The sequence below is a fragment of the Macaca mulatta genome, chromosome 11 (assembly GCF_049350105.2).
Source record: "Macaca mulatta isolate MMU2019108-1 chromosome 11, T2T-MMU8v2.0, whole genome shotgun sequence".
NCBI classification, from domain to species: Eukaryota; Metazoa; Chordata; class Mammalia; order Primates; family Cercopithecidae; genus Macaca; species Macaca mulatta.
In genome coordinates this window covers 12,885,710-12,902,107 of record NC_133416.1, presented here as the reverse complement: position 1 = coordinate 12,902,107, position 16,398 = coordinate 12,885,710, and the positions used below count along the sequence as shown (strand labels likewise).

The 16,398-nt window shown below is 45.5% G+C and overlaps 1 protein-coding gene and 1 pseudogene across 1 annotated transcript in view; one reads left to right on the top strand and one right to left on the bottom strand.

Moving 5' to 3' along the window:
• The window catches only part of LOC144332790 (SH3 domain and tetratricopeptide repeat-containing protein 1-like), a 291,300-nt gene that overhangs the window by 63,202 nt on the left and 211,700 nt on the right, over positions 1-16,398 (bottom strand). The window lies entirely within an intron of this gene.
• LOC106995469 (uncharacterized) lies at positions 5,278-12,146 on the top strand (annotated as a pseudogene).

Genomic DNA, 16,398 nt, shown 5'->3' with positions numbered 1-16,398 from the left:
TTTTTCAAGCTGTGCTACAGTTAACTATGTACTACCCAAAGCCAATCTGTCCCTGCAGATCATAAGCTCTTAAAGACCAGGACTTCAGGAGAACAAGCAAAACTTCAGAGAGAAGGGAGCCACCGAAACAGAGTTCATAGCAATGGGTCCGCAGGAGCTGATGACTGGAGGTGCGCGTAGTGTTGGGGTCTGGGACAGTGGAGGGCAGAGAAGGCAAAAGGGTCTGCATGACACGCTACAGGGCTAGGAGCCACAGCTGCGGTGATTAGTTCAGTTTTCTCTTGTATGCCTGTTATTTATACACCATCTCTTGTGCAGAAAGAACTTCAGGTTGAGTATTTGGACTCCTTGAACCTTCTGCTGTTTGTCTCCGGGACTTTTAACACTCTTAAAAGGGGGAAACTGTCTAGTTTGATTTTGCTTCCTGGGACATTACAGGTTTTTCAAAAGTTTGATGAAAGCATTCACTAAGGAGTGATTCCACTTTCTTTGGTGGCTGAGAAATACAGCGTCTGAGGGGCAGCATCAGGTCTTCCCATCAAGCTGAGGTCGGAGTCTCCTCACCCATGGACCTCACCCTGGCTCTCTCCTCATAAATCTGACCTCTAGCTGTAACTGCCTTGGCCTCATTCCCTGCGTGTGGATGCTCCTGCCTGAAACGCATTTTCCGGCCCGCCAAATTTTGGGGAGAGTTTCTTCCACTCTCCAGGCGCTGAGAGCTACAAAGTTTAATCTGGCTTTCCAGAATTTTTTTTCTTCCCATTACTAACGGAAGAAATCAAGAAGCGCCAGGCAGAAGGGCCCTGCTTCCTCCAATCAGAGCTCAGCCCGGGGCCAGAGCTGGAAGCGCGGCGGTGGGACGCGGTGACAGCCCCTCGCCCCCCCCCCCGGACGGGCCAGCCAGGGCAGAGGTCTGTGCGGCCGCTGCGCGACAGCTTCGGGCGCGTGCCTCTCGCTTCCTCCCGTCCGGCATGTGAGAGGCTAAATCACGGGTTGGGGGCAGTGCGCCCCGACCAACAGCGCCACCAGGGCACAGACAACCACTACACCCGCGTCCCAGGTGGGGTCGACCCAGACGAGCCACGGGGCGGCGCACAGCCCCACTAGCAGGGCGGCCAGGACCCACGCGCGCGGGTCCACGCAGCCACCTATATAGGTGACAAAACACTCAGGAAGCCGTCATGCGGGCCGGGAAAGAGCCCCCACCCAGAGTCATGGACTCCCTCGTCCGAGGGTCCGCGCAGTCCCTTCGGTGATAGCCAAGCAGTCTCGCTGCGAGGGAGGGCGGGGAGGGCGACGGAGTGTCCCACTCGCGGTGACCCGGACCCGTCCCACGGGTGGGTCCTCGCAGGACGCCCTCTGCCGCACACGGGGACCAGCCACGCCGCGGGGGTACCGGGCAGAAGTCAGCGCCCGGGTCCATGCAGTCCCCTCCGCGGCAGACGCGGGGAGCCGGGGAGCAGTGGGGACCGACCCCCACCCGCAGGGCGACCGGGACCACCGCGCGGGCCCACGCGGTGTCGCAGGAGGCGCGAAGGCCCCGGTGGCACCAGAGGCCGAGACAAAGCCCAGGCGCACGGACCCCGGATCCCGACCCCGGACCCTAAGGAGCCCAGCTCGAAGCAGCCACGCCTGGGGCAGAGACCCCCGCCCGGTCCGGAGACCCGGTCGCCGGTCGCGCCGTCTCATCTCAGGCCGCCGCCTCGCAGCGCTCGCTCCTAGCCGCGGCGCCTGGGCCGACTGGAGGGCAGCTGAGCAGCCGACAGAGCCGCGGCAGCCTCAACAATGAAGCCCCGGGGCGGGGCCGCAGCCTCCGCTTCAGCCCGTGTTCCCCGCTCAGGATCCGGCTGGGATCACTGAGCTGCAGCTGGCGCTGGGCTGCCGCGGGGACACACACACAGCGCAGGCCACACGGCCCCGACCGCCGCCCCGCCCCCAGTGGAGCAGGGCCCCCAGGGCCCGACCCCCGGCCAATGGGGAGCGAGCTGCGCGGAGAGGGCGGGGCCTGGGGAACAAAGGGAAGTTGGGAGGGGGCGGCGCTGGGACTGGGCGTGCGGGGTCCCTCGGGAGGACCGGACCCTAGAGCTGGCCGGATTCTGGCCTTCTAGAAGACGCAGCTCAACGTCCACTTGGAGTCTGCTCTACGGGACGCGCTCATCTCAAGCCCAGAACTCAGGCTTTTAGGGCAGAGAGCGAGATACAGGCTTGCTTTACAAAAAGGGAAACTGAGGTCCAAGGAATAGGATTGCCTGCTGCCCAAAGTCACCTAGTCCCATTCACTCGTTCACCTTGTCATTCAGCAAACATTTGGAAGCACGTATGGTGGGCGTTAGGAGTGAAGTAGGGCCGGGCACGGTTACTCGCGCCTGTAATCTCAGCACTTTGTGGGGCCGAGGCAGGTGGATCACTTGAGGCCAGGAGTTGGAAACCAGCCTGGCCAACAAGATGAAACCCCGTCTCTACTAAAAAGACAAAAACTTAGCCGATCGTGGTGGCACGTACCTGTGGTCCCAGCTACTGGGGAGGCTGAGGGAGGAGAATCGTTTGAACCCGGGAGGTGGAAGTTGCAGTGAGCTGAGATTGTGCCACTGCGTGCACTCCAGCCTGGGCGACAGAGTGAGACTCTGTCTCCAAAAAAAAAAGAAAATTAATAGATGGGAAGTAGAAGCGAACTTAGGCCTTCCCTGAAGGAGCTCGGCCAAAGAGTACCTGAAATGTCTCTGCATCTCTTTAAGGTCTGATAAAGGAACGAGGAGCGAGCACTAATCACTTCCCTTTCCTGCCTCAGAGCTTTCATGTGTTTGCTGTTCCCTGCCTGAAATGCCAAGTACCAATGATATTTATTTGTTTATGGAAATGGGGTCTCCCTATGTTGCCCAGGCTGGTCTCAAACTCCTGGCCTCAAGCTATCCTCTTGTCTGAGCCTCCCAAAGTGTTGGGATTACAGGCATGATCCACTGTCCCCAGCCCTGATCGTTTTTAAAACCTCTTTCCTCATCTTATTTGAGCTTCCTGCATCATGTGACCCCACACCCTTGGTTTTCCTGTACCTCTATAGCGGCTCCTCTGTGGGTGCCGGGGACCCATCCCTTTCTCTGCCCAACTTGTATATGTTTGGGCTCACGTCAAATGCCCTTCCATTTGCAGTGGGCACTGCTACAGGAAATCTCTTGCCCTTCCGGGCTTCACAAACCATCCACATGCTCTGCTGCCTGCCAGACATCCATCCCAGTCAGATGCCCAACCCTGACCTTTCCCAAAGCCCCAGCTGGACACAGGGAAGCATCTCAAATTTTCTGCGGGCCAAAACAGAGTGCTTTATTAGTGCCCTAACCTGCTCATCCACATTCTTGTGATTCTCTGTAAACAGCCCCTCCATCCACCCACCTGCTCAGGTGAAAAATCTCACATCCTCCTTCAGTCCTTCCTCCCCGAACCTCTCAGCAGCCCTCTGCCTTCCTAGGACGCTGAGCACCCCTCACTCCCAGCGCCAGCTGGGGTGCTGTCTGAGTGGCTGCCTCCCACGTGGCATGAAGTGTGACCTCTCGCCCAGTGTGGTGGCTTACACCTGTAATCACAGCACTTTGGGAGGCTGAGGCGGGCAGATCGCTTGAGGCCAGGACACTGGGACCAGCCTGGCCAATATGGTGAAACTAAAATACAACAATTAGCCAGGCATGGTAACGCATGCCTATCATCCCAGCTACCCTACCCAGGAGGCTGAGGCAGGAAAATTACTTGAACCTGGGAGGCAGAGGTTGCAGTGAGCCAAGGTCACACCACTACACTCCAGCCTGGGCAACAGAGTGAGACTGTCGCAAATTTAAAAAAAAAAAAGAAGAAGAAGAAGAAGGAGAAGAAGTGTAACCTCTCTAAGGCAAGGCAGTGTCCCACTCTGATTCACTTCCATGTGCAAAACAGGACCTGCACCCTGAAGGCACTCTGTCAGGGAGGCTGCTGGGATGGGTGGATGCACAGTTAAGGTCTTCATGGTGGCTGGGGCTGACCCCAACCCCATCGCTCTTCCCACACACACCTGCACACACATCACTGCCACACTTGCACCCACCACTGAAAGCCTGGCCCCTAATCTGATTTGCCTAACAAAGTCCCCGGATGAACAACACATGCTTCCCTACATCTCCCCTGCTAGGGCCCCACCGTGTTCTGGGATGTACTCAGGGATCAGGAGAACAAAACCTCAGGGAGTGAAAGGACATTCCAGGGTGCAGGCCTCTGCATCCCCCTCCATGCCCTCACCCCTGCCTGACACACCCTCACCCCTGTACCTGGCCAGCTCCTACCAACCCTTAAAGTCTCACCAAGTTCAATGGTGGCAGCCACACCCTAAAGTGACTGACCCCCCAATGACCTATGCCCTTACATAGTCTTCCTGACCTTGGGTACGAGCAAAACCGGTGACTGGCTTCTAACCCACAGAGCCTGGCAAAAGCAATGGGATGTCACTGTCACAGTGCATCACCTTCGCACACTAGAGAGAGAGGTTCCGCCTGCAGGCGCTGCAGGAGGGAGATGCTGTGCTGAGAAAGGACCTTTGAGGGGGCCCCATAGGCAAGGAAGCAAAAAGCTGGGCCCCTTGCCAAGCGGGTCCGAGGAAATGAATTCTGCCAATAACCTCAGCGGACCTGGAAATGGATTCTGCCCTGGTTGAGCCTCAGATAAGGATGCAGCCCAGCTGCTTAGCATGGGATCCCAAGCAGAGGACCTGCTAAAATGTGCTCAACTCCTATCTTGCCAAAATTGGCTTAAAGGTGTGTGTTGTTTTAAGCTTCTAAGTGTTTAGTTATTGCCTATGAAAGTGTTAAAGCATGAGACAATAACTTAGGTCCCCTCCCCATCACACACACTCTTCTTTCTGGCATTCATCACAGTTATACTTATTGATTTAAAATCTCCCTCTTGGCTGGGCACAGTGGCTCAGGAGTTCCAGACCAGCCTGGCCAACATGGTGAAAATCCATCTCTACTAAAAATACAAAAATTAGCTAGGCGTGGTGGTGCATACCTGTAATCCCAGCTACTCAGAAGGCTGAGGCAGGAGAATTGCTTGAATCCAGGAGGCAGAGGTTGTAGTAAGCCGAGATTACACCATTGCACTCCAGCCTGAGTGACAAGAACAAAACCCTGTCTCAAAAAAAAAAAAAAAAAATTGTCTCTTGCCACTAGCATGAAGGTCCCATGAGAAGAAAAATGGAAACTCTTGCTCATAACAGTGCCCCAAATGCCCAGCACGGTGTAGCTCTAGGGCAGTTGGTCGATGGTGGACGCTGCTGGTTGGAGGGCCCAGCTGGCCCTCCCAGCTGCCTTCTTCTTGGTCACATTCCATTATAGAGAACAGAATAGTTTCTTGCCTTTCCAGAGTCCCTCTTAGTGGGGATTGGCCAAGTGACATTGTCCTTCCCCGGGAGACATAAGTGGAAGTTGGCTGAAAGGTTTCTAGCTGTGGTGTGCTGGGGCGATTTGAACCAGGACATGAGAGCTGACCGTCCATTGTTCGGGAATTCTGCAAGATGGCTGTTCAACACATTCAGTACTTAAAAATATTAAATAATATAAACTCACAAACTAAAAAATGCATTAGACCAGATGCAGTGGCCCACGTCTAACACATTGGAAGGCTGAGGCAGGAAGATCAGTTGAGCCCAGGAGTTTAAGACCAGCTTAGGCAAAAAAGGAAGACCCTGTCTCTACAAAGAATTTTAAAATTAGCTAGGCATGGTGGGGTGTGCGTGCAATCCTAGCCACTCAGGAGGCTGAGGTGGGGGCATCGCTTGAGCCCTCTGTGCAAGGCTCCAATGAGCTATGATAGTGTCACTGCACTCCAGCCTGGGTGACAGAGCCAGACCTTGTCTCAGAAATAAACATATTTTATATATTAATAAATTTATAATAAATGTATTTTATATATACATTTGTGTATTATAATTATATATTTAGACATAAATATATATTTTTTGTTTTATTTATTTATTCATTTCGAGATGGAGTTTAACCCTCTTTGCCCAGACTGGAGTGCAATGATGCAATCTGGGCTCACCGCAACCTCCATCTCCCGGGTTCAAGTGATTTTCCTGCCTCAGTCTCCTGAGTAGCTGGGATTATAGGCACGCACCACCACGCCTGGCTAATTTTGTATTTTTAGTAGAGATGGGGTTTCTCCATGTTGGTCAGGCTAGTCTCGAACTCCTGACCTCAGGTGATCTGCCCACCTCGGCCTCCCAAATTGCTGGGATTACAGGTGTGAGCGACCGTGCGCAGCCTATATTATATATTTATATATTATAATTATGTATATTAATTTTATATAATTATATATAAATATAAATATAAATATAAAAACTTTCCCTGCCTTCTCTTGTTTCTACCTACAGTCAGTCCCATGACTTCAAATACTATCCACACGTAGTAATTTTAAATGTATATTTTACATATATACATATATATATATATATATATTTTTTTTTTTTTTTTTTGAGACGCAGTCTCGCCCTGTCGCCAGGCTGGAGTGCAATGGTGCAGTCTCCGCTCACTGCAATCTCTGACTCCCGGGTTTAAGTGATTCTCCTGCCTCAGCCTCCCAAGTAGCCGGGCTTATAGGTGCCCACCACCATGTCCAGCTAATTTTTGTATTTTTAGTAGAGACAGGGTTTTGGCATGTTGGCTAGGTTGGTTTTGAACTCCTGACCTTAATTGATCACCCGCCTCGGCCTCCTAAAACGCTGGGATTTCAGGCGTGAGCCACTTTGACCAAAATATTTTTCTGTTTCCAAACATTTTACATGACAGGAAAGCGGAGAATAAATCATCTGACACTCTACTGTAAAAAAGTCTTTGCGCCTCTCTTCTTTTCATCTTTCCTAAGTGTACATATTACCAGAATGTCTTTAGGTTGAGGTCCCCCTGTGAAAACTTTACAGGGTGTTGTGTCCTCAACCACCCTTCTGTCTTTTCCTAGTCCTGGCATTTTAGAACTGTCTGGGGATGACCCAGGATACCCACTGTGGCCATGTCTATTGGAGGGTCTAGTGAGTATGAGTATCAGCCCCGGGGTCATCTCATCGCCAAGGACAGCCTGAGGTAGGGGGTAGAGTCTCTCAGGGGAGCAGCTGGATGCTCTTGGCCTTAGAGGAATCTCCTGGTATAGTTTCATCTACAGTGGTGACCCCTTAGGGTCATTAAAATTTGAGGACATTAAAATTATGGACAATACAATGTAATGTCATTAAAGTTAGGTCTTTAAAGTTGTTCCTCCAGCCCGAGTTTTTATTCCTCGGAGACACGTTGATGGTCTGCCAATCGGATGCTGACATTGAGAGGAAAAGGCAGAAATGATTTCTGCTCTCTAGATTGTCCCAGACTTGTGAAGAGAGAAAAACTGTCCCAAAGGACAAGGAAAACCCACCCCAGAGAGGATGTGCAACAACCTGAATATTCAAATGCACTTAAGGCACACAGGAGGACAAAGAGCAGTGCCAGTGCCTCCTAGGTGGTCACTGAGTACTTTACTGAACAGGATGGGTGTCCCGAGGGATAGAATGGCCTGCCGTGACACTTAGAAAGGTCTGCGTTGGAGTCAGCACTGCCTCTCCCTGAGTTTGTTACCTTGAAAAGGCTTGTCCGCTTATTTGAGTTTCAGTTTTTCATTGACTGTAAGATACATTTTGTCAGTACAGCTTGAAAGATAAAAATACTATTTCCAAAGAAGCAAGGTAAAATGATATATTTTATTTGCTAAAAATCCATATTTATTTCTTCCCCAGAGTGAGTGTAGTAAGTTTTAAAGGTCTGTTCTATTTATGGATAATTTCAAATGGAATTGTATTACTTAGCTTTGTAAATGCTACTAGTGAAATAAAAGTGTGATAGATAAATTGATGATTTACAAAGATTCACCAAAATGTCACTTCCCCTCTTGTAGCGTGGTGAAGAATTTATAAGAGTGGACACATCTGTATCCTCTTATCTGGATATATGAGGGTTTTTGTTTTGTTTTGTTTTGTTTTTTTGAGACAGAGCCTCATTCAGTCACCCAGCCTGGAGTGCAGTGGCATGATCTCAGCTCACTGCATCCTCTGTCTCCCGGGTTCAAGCAATTCTCCTGCCTCAGCCTCCCAAGAAGGTGGGATTACAGGTGCCCACCATCACACATGGATAATTTTTCATATTTTTAGTGGAGACGGGGTTTCACCATGTTGGCCAGGCTGGTCTTGAACTCCTGACCTCAGGTAATCCAACCGCCTTGGCCTCCCTTAGTGCTGGGATTACAGGTGTGAGCCACTGTGCCCGGCCTCTGAGGGTTTTTGTTGTTGTTGTTGTTGTTTGTTTTTTTGGAGATGCTGTCTTTCTCTGTAGCCCAGCTAGAGTGCAGTGGCGCCATCTCTGCTTACTGCAACCTCCGCCTCCCAGGTTCAAGTGATTCTCCTGTGTCAGCCTCCCAAGGAACTGGGATTATAGGCACCCACTACCACACCTAGCTAATTTTTGTATTTTTAGTAAACACGGGGTTTTAGGCTCATGCATATAATCCCAGCACTTTGGGAGGCCAAGGTGGGTGGATCACGAGGTCAGGAGTTCCAGACCAGCCTGGCCAACATGGTGAAAACCTGTCTCTACTAAAAATACAAAAAAATTAGCTGAGCATGGTGACAGGCACCTGTAATCCCAGCTACTCAGGAGGCTGAGGCAAGAGAATTGCTTGAACCCGGGAGGTGGAGGTTGCAATGAGCCAAGATCTTGCCACTGCACCCCAGCCCAAACGACAATGCGACAATGCGACAATGCGAGACTCTGTCTCAAAAAACAAACAAACAAACGAACAACAAAAAGACGGGGTTTTGCCATGTTGGCCAGGCTGGTCTCAACCTCCTGACCTCAGGTGATCGTCCGCCTCAGCCTCCCAAGGTGCTGGGATTACAAGCGTGAGCCACCACTCCCGGCCCATTCCATTTTCTTTTTATTCCCTAAATTTTAATATGTTTGAGTTTGTCTGTTCCTTTATCACTTTTTTCTTACATAAAAAAAATTCTGCCTAATCCTTCATAAAAAAAAAAATGTTGCTGTGACTTCTGAAAGTGTTTTGGTTTTTTTTTATCTTTCATATTTGAATATATAATAAGTTGACTATTGTTCATGGAATAGAGAAGAATGCAATGCATTTTCCCAAGTAGATGCTAGCCTGGTTTGCCTCATATTTTAATGTGCATGTGATTTCTTTTTCTATTCTACAGTGCCTATTCTCTCATTCATCAACTTTCCATATAAATGCTGGGACATTAAGACTTTTTCTTCCCTTGGTCTGCTTGCTCATCTCTCTGCTAATACTGTGCTGTCCTGAATATTTTCGTTTGAAAATCTTAGAAGTATGTTAGACAAGCAATCACTCTTTTTTTAGATGACTAAAAATCATTAGACATTTGTCATTTTTACTCTGTATGAAAAAGTAGTTTTTCTTGCCTAAAACAACCTGATTTGGGAATTTATGTGATTTCATAGGATTAACATCTGGAAGTGGTGACATTAATGTCATTTTAAAAAACATGTGTCATATTTCCTCTTATTCCTTTCTGCCTTGACATTGTGCAATAGAAATTTTAAAAATTATTGTATTAGTATTATTAAATATCAACTATTGGTTTTATTTTCTTCTCAATTGAATTTAATAAGCCTATTCTCTCTTGGTGTAATCACATGGAATGGGCTCAACTGCCCAGTTAACAAGAGACAGCACATGTAAAATATTGTCTACCAGGGAAAGTCATTGAACACTTACTGTTCAGACTGTGTTTTGGCGTCTGGTTCCCTAAGCACCACTGCAGTGACACAAAATAATAGATCTTCAGCAGAAAAAGTTCTGGCAAATATATTGCATAAGTAATTCTTATTCTTATTACTTGGGTTGGTGGAATCCCTTTCAAAATGTAAGTTACTAATACAAACGAAGATTGAACTTTGTGAGCAGGCATTTTTAAGAATAAGTAGTCTCAGGACTGATAATATTAACTCACTTATGCACATCAGGTAGGACTTTATTATGGCACATACTAGAAATGTACAAAGTGAAGTTACAAGGTAACTCCTGGCAGCACATCTTACTCCCTGGATTCTCTAATGAGATGGGTGTTTCTACTTTGCTGTTGTCTTTTTGAAGAGTTCAATTCTAGCATTAGTACTGCTGTGTGGGAGGGAGTATGTGTGAACAGAGTAAGAGTTGTGACAATCAAGTCATAGAATATATGCTTGGAAATTTTAGAATCATGTACATAGCTTATGAATTGAGTATAGGTTCCCAGTGCTGTCAGTCTCACCTATCCTTCTATACATATGTGTGGAATGTTCTAGGACTCCGTGGCTTTTGAGGATGTGGCTGTGAACTTTACCCAGGAGGAATGGGCTTTGCTAGATTCTTCTTAGAAGAATCTCTACAGAGAAATGATGCAGGAAATCTGCAGGAATCTGGCTTCTGTAGGTGAGAATGACAAGACATTTCACTTAATTACAGAAGTATTTCCCTATCATCAGTGCTATTTGTGATTTGGAATGTGGCAAGGGAATGATTTGGTGAAGAAATCAGACATGGGCACTGTGTACAATGAACATGAAATCTAGTAATGTTTCTACAGTTTGTAATAATTCATGATAATTTTGTGGGTCTGCATTTTAGGAAACAAATGGAAAGACCAGTATATTGAAGATCACTTCGAAAAACCTGGGAAAGATATAAGATAATTTGCACTGAGAAGAGGAAGTAAAGTCCTCTGAAAGAATCTTAGCATGTCATGAACTTAAAAACAAGCAATCAAAACAAATAAGAGTCACTGTAAATTTATTTCTTTTTAGAAAAATTTCACCCAAAATGTAACGTACTTCAGTGTAGCAGTCAGTGTTTGGAAAAGTTTACTTGAAAATAGTGCTACAAAATTGTGTATATGAATCTTACTATGTTGGTCATAGCCATGCAGGTGGTAGCTCTGTTTTCAGTAGTAACCCATTTACTTTCAAATAATTCGGTCATGGCAAAAAAAAAAAAAAAAGAAAAGAAAAAAAAATGCATTTTCCCTGGTATTGGCAGCAGTGTAAGTCCAAGACCTATTAATAAGTAGAAAGTTACTAAACCAAGCAATAAAAATGTGCTTGTCATTTTTTCACAGAAATCATATGGCACAGAGACTGTGTGAAAGCAAAGAAGGTAGTCAGTATGATGGACAAGTTGTCAGCCAAATTCCAAATCTTGATCTGAATGAGAACATTTCTACTGGATGAAAACAATGTGAATGTAGTATTTGTGGAAAAGTCTTTGTACGTCATTCCCTCCTTAATAGGCACATCCTAGCTCACTCAGGATACAAACCATATGGGGAGAAGCAATATAAATGTGAACAGTGTGGGAAATTCTTCGTTTCTGTTCCAGGTGTTAGAAGACACATGATAATGTACAGTGGAAATCCAGCTTATAAATGTACGATATGTGGGAAAGCTTTTCATTTTCTCAATTCAGTTGAAAGACATCAGAGAACTCACACAGGAGAAAAACCCTATAAATGTAAACAATGTGGTAAAGCGTTCACTGTTTCCGGTTCTTGTCTAATACATGAATGAACTCACACTGGAGAGAAACCCTACGAATGTAAGGAATGTGGGAAAACATTCAGATTTTCTTGTTCTTTTAAGATGCATGAAAGGACTCACACTGGAGAAACACCCCATAAATGTACCAAATGTGATAAAGCCTTCAGCTGTTCCACTTCCCTTCGTTACCATGGAAGCATTCATACTGGAGAGAGACCCTAGGAATGTAAACAATGTGGCAAAGCCTTTAGTCGATTGAGTTCCCTTTGTAACCATAGAAGTACTCATACTGGAGAGAAAGCCTATGAATGTAAACAGTGTGACCAAGCCTTCAATCGCCTCAGTTCCCTTCACCTCCAGGAAAGAATTCATACTGGAGAAAAACCCTATGAATGTGAGAGGTGCGGTAAAGCCTACACTCATTCCAGTCACCATACTCGCCATGAAAGGAGTCATGATATAGAGGCTGCGTGTAGTGACTCAGCCTATAATCCCAGCAATTTGGGAAGCTAAGGTGTGTGTATTGCTGGAGCCCAGGAGTTCATAACTAGCCTGGATTGAAACAATGTGAAACAACCTGGGCAACATGGTGAAACCCTGTCTCTACAAAAACTAAAATAATGCCGGGCACGGCGGCTCCCTCCAGGTACTCAGGAGGCTGAGGCAGAAGAATGGCGTGAATCCAGGAGGCGGAGCTTGCAGTGAGCCGAGATTGCACCACTGCACTCCAGCCTGGGCAACAGAGCGAGATTCCATCTCGAAAGAAAGAAAGAAAGAAAGAAAGAAAGAAAGAAAGAAAGAAAGAAAGAAAGAAAGAAAGAAAGAAAGAAAGAAAGAAAGAAAGAAAGGAAGGAAGGAAGGAAGGAAGGAAGGAAGGAAGGAAGGAAGGAAGGAAGGAAGGAAGGAAGGAAGGAAGGAAAGAAAGAAAGAAAGAAAGAAAGAAAGAAAGAAAGAAAGAAAGAAAGAAAGAAAGAAAGAAAATAATTAGCTGGGCATGGTGGCACATTTCAGTTGTCTTAGTTCTTTTTCAAGGACATAAAAAGCCACGGGGGGTTGGGGGGAAATCCTGTGCATGCCGATCACGGGGTCAGGAGATCGAGACCATTCTGGCCAACATGATGAAACCTCGTGTCTGCTAAAAATACAAAAATTAGCTAGGTGTAGTAGCATATGCTTACAGTCCCAGCTACTCAGGAGACTGAGGCAGGAGAATCACTTGAACCCAGGAGGCGGAGGTTGCAGTGAGCCGAGATTGTGCCATGGCACTCCAGCCTGGCGACAGAGTGAGACACCATCTCAAAAATAAATAAATAAATAAATAAATAAATAAATAAATAAAGCCCCTTGAATGTAAGAAATGTGGTAAAACATTTACTCTTTCCCATTCCCTCAAAAACATGAAAGAGCTCACACTGCAGAGAAACCTTAAGAATGTAGGAAATGTGGTCAAACCTTCAGATTTTCCTGTTTTTGAAGATTTGGGAGGACTCAGAGTGGAGAAAAGCCTTTTTAATTTTAAAAATTTTAAAAATTTTAAAAATTTAAATTTGTGGTAAGGCCTTCAGTTGTGTTAGTTCCATTTGAAGACATCAGCTCATTCCTGAGAAAAACCCTATGAATGTCCCGAATGTGGGAATGTTTCATTTCCCTCATACCCACTGAAGGACATATGAAAATGCACACTGTAGCTGGCTGGACCTTGTAAATACAAGAACGTATACAGGATTAAAACTCTAATAGTTTAGAAACGGCAAGAATATTTTCAGTTTTCAGATTTACTTGAAAAGTCATGTGAAAACTCCCACTGGAAAGAAGTTCTATAAGTGAAGCTTTTCTAATTTGGAAAGCCTGATGCAAATTAATTATCGTGCAGTGCTTGAAAAAAATGTATGAAATTTAACACAAGTTACAAGTGTATTGTTTTTATCAGTGGCTTATTCTTAAAGAGTCTTGAGTATGCATTTCACCTTGTTTTGCAGGGAAACCTTGAGGTGAGAGTTCTGTCAATGCTCTTTAAGCAGTAGTACTTGAATTTCAGAGATAATGATTTTTTTTAAGTTTGTTGGTAGAATGTTTGTCTCTTCATTTGATAATGTGCTGGATTCATGGTTGAATTTTGATGTTTTTCTAATATGTAAATAAGTTTAATTTTTTTTTTTTTTTTTGAGATGGAGTCTCACTCTGTTGCCCAGGCTGAAGTGTGGTGGTGTGATCTTGGCTCACTACAACCTCCGCCTCCTGGGTTTAAGTGATTCTCCTGCCTCAGCCTCCTGAGTAGCTGGGACTACAGGTGCCCACCACTACGTCCAGCTAATTCTTTGTATTTTTAGTAGAGACAGGGTTTCGCCATGTTGGCTATGCTGGTCTTGAACTCCTGACCTCATGATTTGCCCGCCTTGGCCTCCCAAAGTGCTGGGATTGCAGGCATGAGCCACCGCACCTGACCAGATAAGTTTCATTTGTATGTATTGTCCTCTGATTAATGGACCAGTGAACAATGATTGTGAATTGTTAGGATTGTCTTACTAGCCTCATTTGGCAAATTTTGGTTATCCCTTGTCCATTACACATATTCCACCATTTTTTATTAAAGGAAAAACTACTCTTGATGTAAAGATGTTTATTTTTTGCTAATAATGAGTTGGTATTAATTCCTAAGTACATAAACTTTACCATAGAGTATCATCTCGTGAGTTCTTTGCATCTGTTGCCCTTTATTCTTTATGATTTCTGTCGTTATTTGGATCGTTCACTTTGAATGAAGGAGAGAGAATTGAAATAGGACAATATGTTGCAACCAATCAGAGGGAAGAAACATTCAGTCTCTCAGTCACATATGATAGTGTTGGGCTTTTCATCGATGCCTTTGGTATTGTAGTAGATAGTATTACACCATTATGGTATTATAATTTATATACTGTATTTTATAGTATTACAGTCTTACCAGTCAGTGTCACATGATTCAGTTCCCTACCAGCCAACAGACAAGCCAATCACATCCTCCTGTAGGAACAAAGGAGCATGCTCGGCCGGGTGCTGTGGCTCACGCCTGTAATCCCAGCACTTTGAGGGGCTGAGGCGGGCGGATCAGGAGGTCAGGAGTTTGAGACCAACCTGACCAACATGGTGAAATCCCATCTCTACTAAAACTACAAAAATTAGTCGGGCGTGGTGGCATGTGCCTGTCCTCCCAGCTACTCAAGAGGCTGAGGCAGGAGAATCTCTTGAACCCAGGAGGCAGAGGTTGCAGTGAGCTGAGATTGTACCTTTACACTCTGGCCTGGGTGACAGAATGAGATTGTCTAAAAAAAAAAAAAAAGAAACCATTACAATGAACACATTTTTGCCAATGAGAAATAAACTTGTTTATTCCATGTTTTCAGGGTTCAATGAACTCTTGGAAAGCATTTTCTGCATCCTGCTGGTTGTGTAAGTGTTTTCCCTGCAAAAAGTTGTCAAGATGCTTAAAGAAGTGGTAGTTGGTTGGCGAGAGGTCAGATGAATACGGCAGATGAGGCAAAACTTCATAGCCCAGTTTATTCAACTTTTGAAGCCCTGGTTGTATGACATGTGGTCAGGCGTTGTGCAGAACTGGGCCCTTCCTGTTGACCAGTACTGGCTCCAGATGCTGTAGTTTTCTGTGCATCTCATCGAATGGCTTGGCATACTTCTCAGATGTAATGATTTCACCAGGATTCAAAAACTGTAGTGGATCAGAAGACAAGCAGCTGACCACCAAACAGTGACCATGACCATTTTGGTGCAAGCTGGACTTTGGGAAGTGGTTTGGAGCTTCTTCTCAGTTCAACCACTGAGCTGGCTGTTGTATGAAATCGACTTTTCGTGGCATGTCATAATCTGATCAAGAAATGGTTCATTGTTGTTTCACAGAATAAGAGAAAATGGCACTTGAAAAGGATGCTTTTTAAAATATTTGGTCAGCTCATGAGGCACCCACTTATCAAGCTTTTCCAACTTTCCAACTGGCTTCAAATGCCAGATGACCATAGAATGGTCGACATTCAGTTGTTTGCCAACTTCTCGTGTGGCTGTAAGAAGATCAAATTCACTGGTTGCTCTCAATTGGTCGTTATCAACTTCCGGCGGCTGCTCACTACGCTCCTCATCTTCAAGGCTCTCTCCTCCTTTGCAAAATTTCTTGAACGACTGCGCTGTACATTACTTAGCAGTTCCTGGGCCAAATGCGTTCATATTGTGAGTTGTCTCCCCTGCTTTAGGACCCATTTTGAACTCAAATAAGAAGGTTGCTTGAATTTGCTTTTTGCCTGACATCATTTCTATAGTCTAAAATAAATAAGTCATTAGAAAAAAAAAAAAAAGACAAGAAATGCCAATTAAAATGATGAATAACATAACCACATTTATTTAAGAGTGTATTCCAGTATCAAACAGCAAATTCCAAGAATGCAAAAACTGCCATTACTTTTGTACTCACCTTATAGTAATTTGTGTGATTTCTTCTTTTCTTTGTTAGCCTGGCTTCATAGTGACCAATTTTGTTGATCTTCATGAAGAAACAGCTTTGTTCTATTGCGTTCTTCTGTTGATTTTCTGTTTTCAGTGCCATTGACTTCTCATCTTGTTCTTATTTCTTTTGAGTGAATTTGGCTTATATTGTTCTTTTTCTTTTTCTTTCTTCGTTTTTTTTTTTTTTTTTTTTTGAGACTTAGTTTCTCTCTGTCGTCCAGGCGACCTTGCTCTGTCGCATGAGGTCAGGAGATCAAGACCATCCGGGCTAACAAGGTGAAACCCCGTCTCTACTAAAAATACAAAAAATTAGCCGGGCGTGGTG